This window comes from Cherax quadricarinatus, chromosome 7 (genome assembly GCF_038502225.1).
Source record: "Cherax quadricarinatus isolate ZL_2023a chromosome 7, ASM3850222v1, whole genome shotgun sequence".
In the NCBI taxonomy this organism is placed as follows: domain Eukaryota; kingdom Metazoa; phylum Arthropoda; class Malacostraca; order Decapoda; family Parastacidae; genus Cherax; species Cherax quadricarinatus.
The window spans coordinates 17917545-17932563 of record NC_091298.1 but is presented as its reverse complement, the minus strand read 5'-3'; the positions used below and the strand labels follow the sequence as shown (position 1 = coordinate 17932563).

Sequence of the window (15019 nt, the reverse complement as noted above, 5' to 3'; positions counted from 1 at the left end):
ATGATTCACCTCATCTTTCATAGACCCATCTGCTGACACGTCCACTCCCAAATATCTGAATACATTCACCTCCTCCATACTCTCTCCCTCCAATCTGATATCCAATCTTTCATCACCTAATCGTTTTGTTATCCTCATAACCTTACTCTTTCCTGTATTCACTTTTAATTTTCTTCTTTTGCATACCCTACCAAATTCATCCACCAACCTCTGCAACTTCTCTTCAGAATCTCCCAAGAGCACAGTGTCATCAGCAAAGAGCAACTGTGACAACTCCCACTTTATGTGTGATTCTTTATCTTTTAAATCCACACCTCTTGCCAAGACCCTCGCATTTACTTCTCTTACAACCCCATCTATAAATATACTAAACAACCACGGTGACATCACACATCCTTGTCTAAGGCCTACTTTTACTGGGAAATAATCTCCCTTTCCTACATACTCTAACTTGAGCCTCACTATCCTCGTAAAAACTCTTCACTGCTTTCAGTAACCTACCTCCTACACCATACACCTGCAACATCTGCCACATTGCCCCCCTTTCCACCATGTCATACGCCTTTTCCAAATCCATAAATGCCACAAAAACCTCTTTAGCCTTATCTAAATACTGTTCACTTATATGTTTCACTTTAAACACCTGGTCCACATACCCCCTACCTTTCCTAAAGCCTCCTTGTTCATCTGCTATTCTATTCTCCGTTTTACTCTTAATTCTTTCAATAATAACTCTACCATACATTTTACCAGGTATACTCAACAGACTTATCCCCCCTATAATTTTTGCACTCTCTTTTGTCCCCTTTGCCTTTATACAAAGTAACTATGCATGCTCTCTGTCAATCCCTAGGTACCTTACCCTCTTCCATACATTTATTAAATAATTGCACCAACCACTCCAAAACTATATACCCACCTGCTTTTAACATTTCTATCTTTATCCCATGAATCCCGGCTGCCTTACCCCCTTTCATTTTACCTACTGCCTCACGAACTTCCCCCACACTCACAACTGGCTCTTCCTCACTCCTACAAGATGTTATTCCTCCTTGCCCTATACACGAAATCATAGCTTCCCTATCTTCATCAACAATTAACAATTCCTCAAAATATTCCTTCCATATTCCCAATACCTCTAACTCTCCATTTAATAACTCTCCTCTCCTATTTTTAACTGACAAATCCATTTGTTCTCTAGGCTTCCTTAACTCACTCCAAAACTTTTTCTTATTTTCAACAAAATTTGTTGATAACATCTCACCCACTCTCTCATTTGCTCTCTTTTTACATTGCTTCACCACTCTCTTAACCTCTCTTTTTCTCCATATACTCTTCCCTCCTTGCATCACTTCTACTTTGTAAAAACTTCTCATATGCTAACTTTTTCTCCCTTACTACTCTCTTTACATCATCATTTCACCAATCGCTCCTCTTCCCTCCCGCACCCACTTTCCTGTAACCACAAACTTCTGCTGAACACTCTAACACTACATTTTTAAACCTACCCCATACCTCTTCGACCCCATTGCCTATGCTCTCATTTGCCCACCTATCCTCCAATAGCTGTTTATGTCTTACCCTAACTGCCTCCTCTTTTAGTTTATAAACCTTCACCTCTCTCTTCCCTGATGCTTCTATTCTCCTTGTATCCCATCTACCTTTTACTCTCAGTGTACCTACAACTAAGAAGCGATCTGATATATCTGTGGCCCCTCTATAAACATGTACATCCTGAAGTCTACTCAACAGTGTTTTATCTACCAATACATAATCCAACAAACTACTGTCATTTCGCCCTACATCATATCTTGTATACTTATTTATCCTCTTCTTCTTAAAATATGTATTACCTATAACTAAACCCCTTAGTATACAAAGTTCAATCAAAGGGCTCCCATTATCATTTACACCTGGCACCCCAAACTTACATACCACACCCTCTCTAAAAGTTTCTCCTACTTTAGCATTCAGGTCCCCTACCACAATTACTATCTCACTTGGTTCAAAGGTTCCTATACATTCACTTAACATCTCCCAAAATCTCTCTCTCTCCTCTACATTCCTCTCTTCTCCAGGTGCATACACGCTTATTATGACCCACTTTTCGCATCCAACCTTTACTTTAATCCACATAATCCTTGAATTTGCACATTCATATTCTCTTTTCTCCTTCCATAACTGATCCTTCAACATTACTGCTACCCCTTCCTTAGCTCTAACTCTCTCAGATACTCCAGATTTAATCCCATTTATTTCCCCCCACCGAAACTCCCCTACCCCCTTCAGCTTTGTTTCGCTTAGGGCCAGGACATCCAACTTCTTTTCATTCATAACATCAGCAATCATCTGTTTCTTGTCATCCGCACTACATCCACGCACATATCAAGCATCCCAGTTTTATTAAGTTTTTCTTCTCTTTTTTTAGTAAATGTTTACAGGAGAAGGGGTTACTAGCCCATCGCTCCCGGCATTTTAGTCGCCTCATACGACACGCATGGCTTACGGAGGAAAGATTCTTTTCCACTTCCCCATGGACAACAGAAGAAATAAAGAAGAACAAGAGCTATTTAGAAAAAGGAGAAAAACCTAGATGTATGTATATATATATATATATATATATATATATATATATATATATATATATATATATATATATATATATATATATATATATATATATATATATATATGCATGTGCGTGTCTGTGAAGTGTGACAAAAGTGCAAGTAGGAATAGCAAGATATCCCTGTTATCTAGCGTGTTTATGAGACAGAAAAAGGACACCAGCAATCCTACCATCATGCAAAACAGTTACAGGTTTCTGTTTCACAGTCATCTGGCAGAACGGTAGTACTTCCCTGGGTGGTTGCTATCTACCATCCTACTAGCGATAAAGAAGCAAATAATCTCTCTTGCATTTGATTACTCACCCCAGATATATTTGTGGCATTTATTCTAGAGTATAAGGGCTACGTCCCTCTCAGTGTATCATGCTGAGAGTTACTGTAATCCTTATTTTAGGAATTAAAGTATTCGTACCTAGGTGGTGAGCAGGTTACATGTAGTAGATAGGCCTTAAAGCCACTTACCCAACCTTAGAATATACAAATATTCCTCGGTCTTGGAAGATTATTATAATAATTATAATCATGGGGGAGCGCTAACCCTGTAGGATTATACAGTGCATGGGGGGATGGAAGGTATTCAGACTCAATTCAGGGAACCGGAGCACAGATCCAATTCCCTAGATCAAGAGCCCCTCCCTTGAGGGGACACTGTCTTAGTCATATATACTGAATCTCAACACAATTTTTTTTATTCGCCGGTATTCTCCCGGCCCGGGTCTTTTCCAAGTAGTGGTGACCCGGCCTTCGCTCCCTATCTGGGGAGTATCTCGAGACCTAAGTCTCCCATGGGAGGAGGTACAAGTGCCCCCTCATCTTTGGGACCGACTGTCCCCAGGCCTAGCCACAGTCCCCGCCCTCACGGGGCTCGTAGGGAGAAGGTAGGCCTCTGGTCTGCCATCTGCCCCACCCCAAAGGGGCTAGTGGGGATGGCATACACAATGATTCTTTCATTCCCGTAGTACGTGATTCTATATTACTCCACGTCACTTATACTAGACTTTTATGTTAATTTCAGGTGTCATTCAGTCTTAAGTTTAGATGGTGAGACCAATGGGCATGGTCATAAATCGACAATTATATTGTTATGCACCGCGTAAACTACGCCTGCGTCCTTGGATTTGTTAAAAGTAGTATATCATGACAACGTGACTTCTAGACTCGCCGGTACTGCCGGCTCGAGTCTTTGCCAGTTGGCAACCAGGCCTTGGCTCCCTATCGCGGGAGTGAGACGTATGTCTGCCTCATCTTCTGGGACCAATTGTCTCCAGGCCTGCCCCCATTCCCCGCCCTCACGGGGCTCGTAAGGAAAAGTTAAGCACCTTGGGCTGCCACAAACCCCGCCCCACTGAGTTCGAAGGGTGTGGCAGCTACATAGCGACAGACGATGTCAGGAGGTGCAAAGGCAGCAAGTACTACAGGATCCTTTTGGAGCCACACCCCAGCTTTGGGCTGCAGCTCAAGAGCTGGGAAAGTTCAGTGATGCCTCTTGCTGTGTGTGTATGACTGCTGCTGTTTCTTCACTTGTCCGTTGCACTCTGGACAACGTGAAGTACTTCATTATACTCGTGGCCTGCTGTCTTCCGGTTATCCTAGCAGGTTTGGACAGTTTCCCCCTGTATATTTCATGGACTGACTTCCCTCTCCAAGCTTCTGTCTCTATTATAAGTGGAGACCACTGATTTAGGTATATTATTAAAATGAAGCACTAAACCCATTAGGGTCATAAAGCACTGCAGGGCAGGTGGTGATGCTGGATCCTTGAATAGCAAAGGTGGAGAGGATAATAGAAATTAGAAAGGGCTGTGAGTGGTGCTAAAGGAGGTATTCAAAGTTTGTGTAATATATCGTTGCTGTCGAAAAGTCGGAGACAGAATCTGAGTCAAAGGTTGGGCCGTCAGCGAGGAGGGAAGATACAGTAAGGGAGTGATGACGTCAGAGGTAAATTCTGCGTACTCGATGATAGACAGGACAGTAACAGAATATAGCAATTCTCACAGAGTGGAACAGGGCACCTCTCTATGAGATACCTATGAGTAAGACAGGTGTGACAGATGCAAAGACGCGAGATATAATCCCCCAACCTCAGCATCGATAACAAGAAGGCCAGAAACTTAAACTTGGTTTGATAGAATATAGTTTATTATGAGCCATATCGGACCAACGCTGTTGCCAACGATTGCGAAGGTGGTTAGAGATTAAAGCAAAATAATCTGAGAATGGAATACCTCTATATGAAACTGGGAGGTCATGCATTGCTGACCGCGCAGCAGAGTTCACTTGCTCATCAACATAACCTGAGACCCAGCGGAAAATTTTTGTTTTTGCTAGGAATGCGACCCAACCAAAGTTGTATACGAAGAACTGAGGGATGAGGCGAATAAATTTTTTTTAATAGTTTCCAAAGCACTAAAGGAGTCTGAGACTACTATAAACGTTGAGGGAGGCATTGATACAATGCTGATAATTGCAATGAGAATTGCATACAGTTCAGCTGTAAAATGCTAGCCGAATCTCATAAATGACCTCGCACAACACTGTCCGGGAACACTGCTGCAAACCCAACACCGTCAGAGAATTCAGAACCATCAGTGTACATTGCAACGGCGTGAGAATGAGACCGGAAGTGGTTGAGAAAAAGGGAGCGAGAAGCAACTGTAGGTAGTTGAGTTTTCGCGCATGGCAGTGGGGAAGAACAGACATGAACTGTCGGAACCTCCCAGGGGAAAAAAGAAAAGTTAGATGCTAGATGAACATATAGAGGAGACATCTGAAGAGAAGTCAAGAACGAGTGAAGACGAAGAGAAAAGGGACAGAGTAAACATGAGTAGCGAACAAATAATGAACCTCTACTAACGTCCGTTAGTATCCTGTATGTAGGATTGTGAAGGTCATGACAGCAGACAAAATAACGAAGGCAGTGGTTGGAGGTTGGAGGTCTCTTAGTAACTCTAGAATAAGAAAGTCGTTGAAGTCTCCCATAGAGGTAGAGATAAGAGATTACCATGGCATAAGTGAAACGTTTCTCTTCGAGACAACAGATTTCTCGTTCTTTTAGGTAAACTTGAAAGCGGCAAGAATAAGCTGGGTGGGCCTCATTACAATTAAGGCAAGAGGGAGGCAAGTTGCATAATGTATCAGTATGGTCCGCAGCACCAGACTGGGCATTCTGCCATGGACCTGCAATATTTCCTGGGTGGCCGAAGCGCCAGCAATTTCTATACTGTCGTGGTATAGGGATCGATTCTCTTGTAAACGGTGTCCCGCAATATAAACTGAAGACGGAAGTTCTCGGCAGCCAAGTTAGGCAAGCTGCATTGCAAGGGAAGCGTCTCCGCCCGCAGGCAGGTAGTACACAAGTGTCCACTTTGAGAATTGGGAGGAGTTGGAACTCAAGTTGCTCCAGAATGTCGGCATCACATATACAGAAATCACGCTGAACAATGGTATGAGGCAGAACTATGGTACCACTGCAAGAATTGAGAGAGATGGGTTTTCGAATTGTGACAGGACTATCGTCTATGGAGGGAAAATGGGGAAGAGTGTGAGCCTGGCCAGCATTTCGTACCGTGATGATGCGTGCACCACTCTTAAAGCATGAAATTAAATATTGACCAATATGGTGCAGGAGTTCCTTGCTGATACTATGTTCAGATAGTACGAGATGTCGTTGCAGAGCGAAAACCTTAGTCCATTGCGTACTTTGAAACGAAGTAAGGGGAGTGAGTGCCGTGCTGGTCTTTTCTGGGAAGAGTGAGAGGTAATCGAAGCAGTCTCCTTTATTAATGATTTTGGTAGTTTAGGTGGGACCAGAGGTGGTCCGTCCTGAGATGGGCGGGCGATCTGAATATCGTCGCACGACGTGTGGAGGTTAGGTCAGATGTATAAAATTAGTGGAGGAGGACCCTCGGTACCAGGAGCGGGCAACGGAATGTTACCTTCAGAAGGTACCGGGGCGTTAGATCTGAATGATCTGATAATGAGATAGGGTCAGTAGAGGGCGCTGCAGCAGAAAGTGGTGCAAAGTTATTTTCTAGTTTTTCCGAAAAAAAGGGGAAAAAAAGAGGAAAAAAGGGGGGGAGGGGTAAACGTGGTTCAACTTCTAGGAGGAGTGAAAGGGTCGTAAATCCCCCTCCGCGTCCAAAAGACCCTCAATGTGGCCAGTAGTGCAGATGCGAAATGCAACCCATGCCATACCCATCATTCATGCAGTAAACCGGCAATCCAGGATAGGAACCTCACATCCACAGTCACCTTCGTGGACAAAGGAGAGGGCGGTGGGATACCCGCCTCAAGGCATACCTCCTTCGGCCACCACCTCCCGGAATCCGACAGGTACCCTCCAGAGAAAGTCACCGAAAGACATCGTAAGCTTTTTCCCATCCCAGGAGACCGGAGAAGGATTGGGATATCCCCTGATGATCCAGATTCCACGGCAAACTACATCACCACCAAAGACCTCAAAGGAATGGGATGGACAACGATACCCTTCCCCAACCTAGGAACCAGAATGCCTGAAGAGAGAACTCCAAAGGTCGAAAGCAGGAAAGGGAGAGGGCAAGGATGTGGAGGATGGAGCAGAGACAGGGACGGGGACGTGGGGGGTAATTAGGTTCGTCGGAGGAAGAAGACCCAAAGGTCCAATTCCTCAGACTAGATGCCTCTTCACCGTACCAAGGAGCCTCCCCCCCCCTTGAAGAGGCAGTTAAAGGAAAGATATGAATTTTCTGTCTCTGACTTATTATCGCCTCTAATTAAATTCACTATGCTGACAACACTGCATGACATTCCTCATCTGTAATACGTACTTGGCCGTGGGGCACGACGTGTACAGGACATGTCACTACTCTGTACTAATCATGGTCATGGGCGAGATTCTCACTCTGCTGTAACGTTGTCATTCTAGCTACTATTATTTAACAAATTACTTTAATTTTTTTTTGTATAGAAGAAAATTCAATACGTTAATACGAGTGCTCGTGGGCCACCTCGGGCCCGTAAATGGACTACCATTACCTATAGCAGTGTACACTAGATTCAAGACAATTCGTAGTGAAAACGTGCTGCACTACTGCACCACATATTAGCAATGGTTATAATTATAACCTTAATTTTTAAAAGGGGGTGGCCCGGAAAGCTAGCGGATTTCCTGTCAGAAGACGGGCCATCATGTGACTAAGACCCGCGTCAGGAAACATTTATGCTGTTTCCTGACTAATCTTACCTAAGCCAAGATACTCGCCATACTGAAGACGATGCGCCGAGTCTTCGCTATACGGCTGTCAAGGGCATCCTACTATTACAAGCTCTGACATTCTACAAGATTGATGGACTGAACACAGACTCCAGGCTGAGGGACTGATTACCTCAAACCCCTCCTCTCCTTACACCTTTCTACTTTGTATTGGGCTGATGAAGCCACTGTGTGGCGAAAAGTTTCCTCAATAAAGATTCCCATACGTTGCGCAAGTGTTTCAATCTTCAAGGACTTCGTTCCTGACAATCATTGTTGGTACTGACGTGACAGAGTGCCTAGCGAGAGTATTATTATTATTATTATTATAATCAAAAAGAAGCGCTAAGCCACAAGGGCTATACAGCGCTGCAGGGTAGGAAAGGAAGCGAGGGTATTGGGCGGCAGAAGGTGGAAGGGGCGATCAGTAGGTTACAGAAAACAGCGGGGCAGGGGATAGTGCAGGGTAGAGGGTAGCAAGAGATCGAGGTAGAAAGGGCTGAAGGTATCATCTGAGTTTGTGAGGTAAGTCAGTTGTTGTCAAAAAGTCAATGAGAGAGTCCGGATAAAAGGTGGGTCCATCAGTGAGAAGGGAAGGTAAAGAGAGAGCAGCGGAGCGAAGACGACGTTGGAGGTAAATTCTGCGTGCTCGTTGACAAAGTGGGCAGTCTAACAGAATGTGGCTGACCGATAATGGAACCAGACAATTCTCAGAGAGAGAAGCAGGGCGCCTCTCCATGAGATATCCATGAGTAAGACGAGTATGGCCAATGCGGAGACGGGAGAGAGTCTCCCAACCTCGGCACTGGTGACAAGAAGACGGCCAGTAACCTATACTCGGTTTAATAGATTGAAGTTTGTTACCGAGTAGAGTAGACCAACGTTGTTGCCAACGGGTGTGAAGGTGGGTAGCTATTGCAGCAAAATAGTCCAGAAATGGAACACCTCTATATGAAAATGGTAAGTCATGTACTGCTGACCGCGCAGCAGTGTCTGCCTGTTCATTGCCCTGTACGTCAACATGACCAGAGAACCAACAAAAATCAATATCTCTATATAGGCCTGGTAGAGATGCGGCGTAGCCAAAGTTGGATACGGAGGACTAAGGGGTGAGGTGTATCAAATTTCTGTATAGCCTGTAAAGCACTAAGGGAGTCTGAGACAACCACAAATGATGACATAGGCATAGATGCAATACGGATAAGTGCTGCAAGAATGGCATACAATTCAGCGGTAAAGATACTACCCGAAGATAGTAAATGCCCTCGTACGACGCTGTCCGGAAACACTGCTGCGAATCCTACGCCGTCAGAAGACTTAGAGCCATCTGTGTACACTGCAATGGCATGAGAATGAGAGTGGAAGTGGTCAAGAACAAGAGAGCGGGAAGCTACGGTAGACATTTGGGCTTTCGAGCAAGGGAGTGAGAAAGAACAGACTCGAACAGCTGGAACTTCCCAGGGGGGTAGGGAAAAGCGAGATGCTACATGAACATAGAAAGGTGGAAATTGAAGAGAAGACAAGAGAGAATGTAGGCGAAAAGAGAAGGGACGGAGCAAACATGGGCGGCGAACAAATAAAGAATGTCTACTAATATCGGTGACCATTCTATAAATGGAAGGATTGCGGAGATCATGAGAGCGTACATAGCAGCGAAGGCAATGGGCATCACGGGGATCGGATAAGGATGGAACGTTCGCTTCTGCATAGAGGCTCTCAACAGGGGAAGAGCGAAAAGCACCAAGGCATAAACGTAATCCTTGGTGATGAATAGGGTTGAGGCTAGCTAGAGTAGCAGGAGAGGCAGCTGAATAGATCTGGTCACCATAGTCAAGTTTCGATAAAATGAGGGTGGAATGTAGGCGAAGGAGAGTTCGACGATCAGCTCCCCATGAAAGATGAGCAAGGGTTTTAAGAGGTTCAGCCGGCTGTGACAAGTTGTCTTCAGAGAGGTAATGTGAGGTTTCCAGGATAACCTACGGTCAAAGAGGAGGCCTAGAAACCTGACAGTATCACGTTCAGGGATACGGGTGCCATAGAGGTATAAAGGATGATCGGAGATGACAGAGCTTCTAGTGAGTTTTGGCACTGGAAAATTTAAACCCATGTGTGGTGGCCCAATTGGAAACACGGTCGACCGCATGCTTGAGAGAAACTGTAATGAGGCGACAGTCAGCGCCTGCACAGGCAATATCGAAGTCATCAACAGAGTGATGACCAAATATTGAATGGAAGACTAGAGGCCAAATCATTTATAGCAAGGAGAAAAAATGTTGTGCTCAGAATACATCCCTGGGGGACACCTTCAGCTTGGACAAAGTCCGGGGAGAGCACATTATTAACCTGAACATGGAAATGTCTGTCAGTTAAAAAGTTCTTAAGGAAGGATGGTAGATTGCCTCGAAGGCCTAAGGAGTGGGCTTGGGCCAAAATATTATACCTCCAAGTTGTGTTATATGCCTTCTCAAGGTCAAAAAATATGGCAATAACTGAGTGGTTATTTGCAAAGGCATTACGAACATACGTATCCAAGCGTAGTAAGGGGTCTATGGTAGAACGGCCCTTACGAAAGCCATATTGACGAGTGGAGAGACTAGTGTGTGTCTCTAAATACCACATTAAACGTCTATTTACCAGACGTTCCATCACTTTGCAAACTGCACTGGTAAGAGTAATGGGACGATAGTGGGAGGCTTCATGTCCCGTAGTACCCGGTTTGCGGAAAGGGAGAACAATGGCAGATTTCCACAGCTGTGGAAGAACTTGTGACCAAATAAGATTGAAAAGGCGTAATAGGATTGCAAGGGCTGACTGATGTAAATGTCGTAGCATACGAATGTGAATGTCGTCGGTCCCAGCTGCCGATGATCGGCAAGCTGAGTGTTGCCTCCAGTTCCTGAAGTGTAAAAGTACATTATACTGTTCTTCTCTGAGAGAAGAAAAGTCCAAGGGTGCTAACTCTCTGGCAGACTTTAAGGAAAGAAACAAGGGGCATAGATGGAGCCCCTGAGAAATACGGACCAGATGATTGCCAATTTCATTGGCAACATCTAGTGGGTTTGCTATATCAACACCGGCAACCCGCAGAACAGGAGCCGGGTCAGAATATTTACCACTCAGTTTTCGTACTTTTTTCCAGACTGCACTCATAGAGGAAGCAGAGGTGATGGTGGAGACAATCTCTCCAGCAAGTGCGTTTAGCGTCACGGATGACACGGCGAGCGATCGCATGCTTCTGCTTAAAATCAAGAAGTCTCTCCGTGGTTCTGTTGTACCAGTACCTGCCCCACGCAGCGCGTTTCAAACGTACTGCACGAGCACAAGCAGGAGACCACCAAGGCACGCATTTCTGAGAATGCCTGCCCGAAGTTTGGGGTATAGAATGAGAAGCTGCGGTTAAAACGGAGGACAAGAAGAGGTGTAAAAGCTCATCAATGGAGGGCGAAGAAGGAACCACACTAAAAACAGTTGTGAGTAAAGGTTCCAATTTGCCTGATCAAATTGCCAGCGTGGGTTACGAAGAGGTGGTGAATATGAAGGGGAAGTAAGAATGATTGGGAAATGATCGCTGTCATGTAAATCCGGGAGAACAGACCAGGTGAAGTCTAATGTGGCGGAGGAAGAGCAGACTGAGAGATCGATGCAAGAGAGAGTACGAGTCTGAGGATCAAAATGGGTGCGAGTACCTGTATTTAAAACATGGAGGGGGTGAGTAGCAAGAAAAGCCTCTAACTGAATGCCACGGGAATCACAGCGAGTAACAGAAGTGGTGGCGGTAATGACGAAACAAGAAAGGCAATATCCGGGATAGATAATGCCCGAGGAGAGAGACAAAGAACAGTGTGTATACCACCTATGCAAGTGGATACGGGCTGCTGTGTAATGCAGCGAAGTACGAACAAATAGCTGATGGTACTGAATATCAGTGCGTAGAAGGGCACTTTCATTGAAGGTCCCATCAGGAAAAGGATCTGAAGAATACAATAAATTATAGCCTGAGATGGGATAGATAAGGGCAGAGTGTAAATTTGGTTCCTGTAAGCAAACACCAACAGGGAAAAACTGGGAGAGCAACATCTGAAGCTCACCCCGATTACCCCTGAGGCCGCGAATATTCCACTGTAAATAGGCCATGATTGGCAACGATAAAGATACCTGAAATCTGCAGGTAAGGGTACCTACGGACTAGAAGGGTTAGAAAAGTCCACATGCGGTGGCAAAGGAAAACTTTCAAGTAGCGAAGGAACGGTGCGTTGTTAAGAAAGGAGTTGCGCAGATGGAGAAGAGGAATGAGAAGGAACAGAGGGTGGATCAGTGTCCATTGATGGTTTGGTCTCTGCAATATATTCAGAGATTGCTTCAAGTGTTTCGGAGTTCAGAGACGTCGTATGGGAGACAATATTGGAGATGGGAGGAGGAGGTGGAGTTTGAGTCAAGATCGGAGCTGTAATGGACTGTATCAAGGTAGGGGGGAGGCGAAAGGGTGGAGGGAACTGGAGAAGTGTGGGAGGGGACAGAAGAGGCAGAAACCCGGGAGGTGGCAGAAAAGGAATTAACTTGGGAGGGGACAGGGGAGGAAGGCACAGTACGAGGAGGATGAACCTCCACACTTGTAACGGAGCCAGTGAAAGGGAAAGACCTAGGTACAGAGACCGGGAAGGTAAAATGTGGCGGTGGATGAAGGGAAGGAGGGGTTAAAGGAGATTTGTTGGACCTTTGAGAAGTAGAGGGACGATTGGGAGGTGTCGTACGAGGTCTTGTCGATACCAGGGTTTGTGAGGGAGAACACGAAGTGAGGACAGACTGAGGTGAAGTAGGGACGTCTGAGCCCAGGACAGCAAAAGAATTAGATACAGGAGTGACTATGGGACTGGCAACCGCAGAGGAGGTTGCAGAAGATGGGACCCCAGAAGTGGGGGAGGACGTTTTGAAACACGAGAATAAGAAACACGGGGTAGTCTCCCTTGGAGGCGGAGATGAGAAACTGCCATAGCATAAGGGAGATCTGACTCTTTGAGGCTAGTGAGAGTAACGTAGCCTAGTTACACATTTTATTAGTTGCATATATGTCGATCTAAAATATAGTAGATACTCTTATCAATACCTATTATAATCAAAACTAAGCGCTAAACCCACAAGGGTCATACAGGCTTATCAATGCCCAAACTTGTAGGACACTAATATAATAGATATTTCATGCATACGTTATTTTAACACTCTTAAACGTACTCACCATTCGCAATAAACAGTTTCCAACTAGACTGCCTAGCAGAAAGTTAAACCTTAAATCTACTCCCACATTATCATCAAGCCCAAGCGCTAAACCCACTAGTCATACAGTGCCTGGGGGTGTTGCTGGATCAGAGTAGCAAGGATGGAGAGGATAAGAGGTAGAGATGGAAAGGGCTGTGAGTAGTGCTAAAATCGGTTGCTGTCAAAAAGTCAGAGTAAGAGCGGTGACGACGTCGGAGATAAATTCTGTGGTCGTTGAAAGACACAACAGTCCAACTGAATATGGCAAACTGAAATTGGAACCTGATAAATCTCAAGAGTGGAACAGGGCGCCTTTCCATGAGATACCCTTGAGTAAGACAGGTGTGCCCAATGCCAAGGTAGGGGAGTGTAGTCTCTCAAGCTTGGCATCGATGACAAGGCCAGAAACATAAAACTTGGCTTGATAGAATATAATTTGTTAAGTCATATCGGACCAATGTTTTTGCTAACGGTTGTGAAGGTGGTTAGATATTACAGCAAAATAGTCTGAGAATATCTACTTCCACAGTTCTCTAGTTTCAACATCACCTGAAATAATCATACACCGCGTTTGTTATTGTTTGTTACTACTACCAACCTACTCCACATAACGTGTGTTGATGCACCGTATTGGGTTGATAAACCTCGTGGTGAACGAAACGCAACTATAGTGAATGTCTCATTAATGGCACATAAGAACGTTTACCTAACAATTATATTATGCACTAGAGAAGGCCAAAGAATAGAAGCAGTTACTTACCCAACCTACAACAGGATGCGAGCAGCAGACGTCACTAACCAATACATGCTGCTGCACCTGTTTATAATGTGTTGCCAGGACACTTGCCCAGGTTATCGAACACAGCAGGGTGGAGACATTTCTCAATTTGGTGAGGGGCTCTTGATTTAGAGAATTGGATCTGTGCTCCAGTTCCCCGAATTAAGCCTGAATGCCTTCCAGATCCCCCCCAGGCGCTGTATAATCCTCCGGGTTTGGCGCTTCCCCTGATTTTAATAATAATAATAATAATCAATATATGGTGAATTTTTTTTCAAATGGCGCGCTGCCGACAATAGTGAAGAAACGACACTTTATAGAGTAACAAAAGCTTGTTCTGCAAAGCTCTATATGGGAAACTTAAAATGTTTGTTCTGCATTGAGAAACACTTTCTTAAGGTATACCAATATGTCCTAGACGATTATTGTGGAAAATTGCATTTAGCTGAATGTATCATTATATACATAACAGTAAATGAACAAAGATAATTATTATTTATCAGTTAGACAAGTAAGAATTTGGGACACCTAGGTCGCAAAAAATGTCCCCCTTCGATACATACCACTGTCATATCCACAAGTTGCTCTGGACCTATTAATTACCAATGAAATATGTATAACCAGGAATACTGGTAAATATATAAATTTTGTGGACTGTATATTAAAAATAATAAATAGTTATATATATATATACACAATCACATAACAGAAGGAAAATATATCTTAATATCACTCACCAATTTGACTGGATATTAAGTTGTATCATACTCAGAAAAACCTCACTAACTAAATTTATGAAAACACTGGCCAGAATTATACACAAATCTAGAGAGCTTATCTGAGGTTCCTGGAGCTGTCTTGTCCAGTCGTCTGATATCTCAAGTTATGTAGGAATGCATGCCCAACAATTTCACCTCCTATTTGAGAGGTGTCAACACAATTTTAACCTCTAGAGCACGAAAATTTCTTCCCATTACACTAACGTTGTATCCAATTCAAAACCAAGATGGCGAGTCTCGTCTGCTCAGACGCAGGCTTTCCGTTTTCTATGCCATAATTATTATTAAATACAGTATGGCCATCTATTTACATATAAACACTGAATTTCTGGAAAATATGTACAGTATT

General features: G+C 44.2%; 1 protein-coding gene across 2 annotated transcripts in view; it reads right to left on the bottom strand.

Moving 5' to 3' along the window:
- LOC128686825 (sodium- and chloride-dependent glycine transporter 1-like) overlaps positions 1 to 14017 on the bottom strand; it is a gene marked incomplete at its 3' end in the record, with an annotated part of 42607 nt that extends 28590 nt beyond the window's left edge. Inside the window, 1 exon segment of one of the 2 annotated variants that reach the window (XM_070082347.1) lies at positions 13874 to 14017. 2 annotated transcript variants of the gene reach the window in all.
- Between the last annotated feature and the right edge of the window lie 1002 nt (positions 14018 to 15019).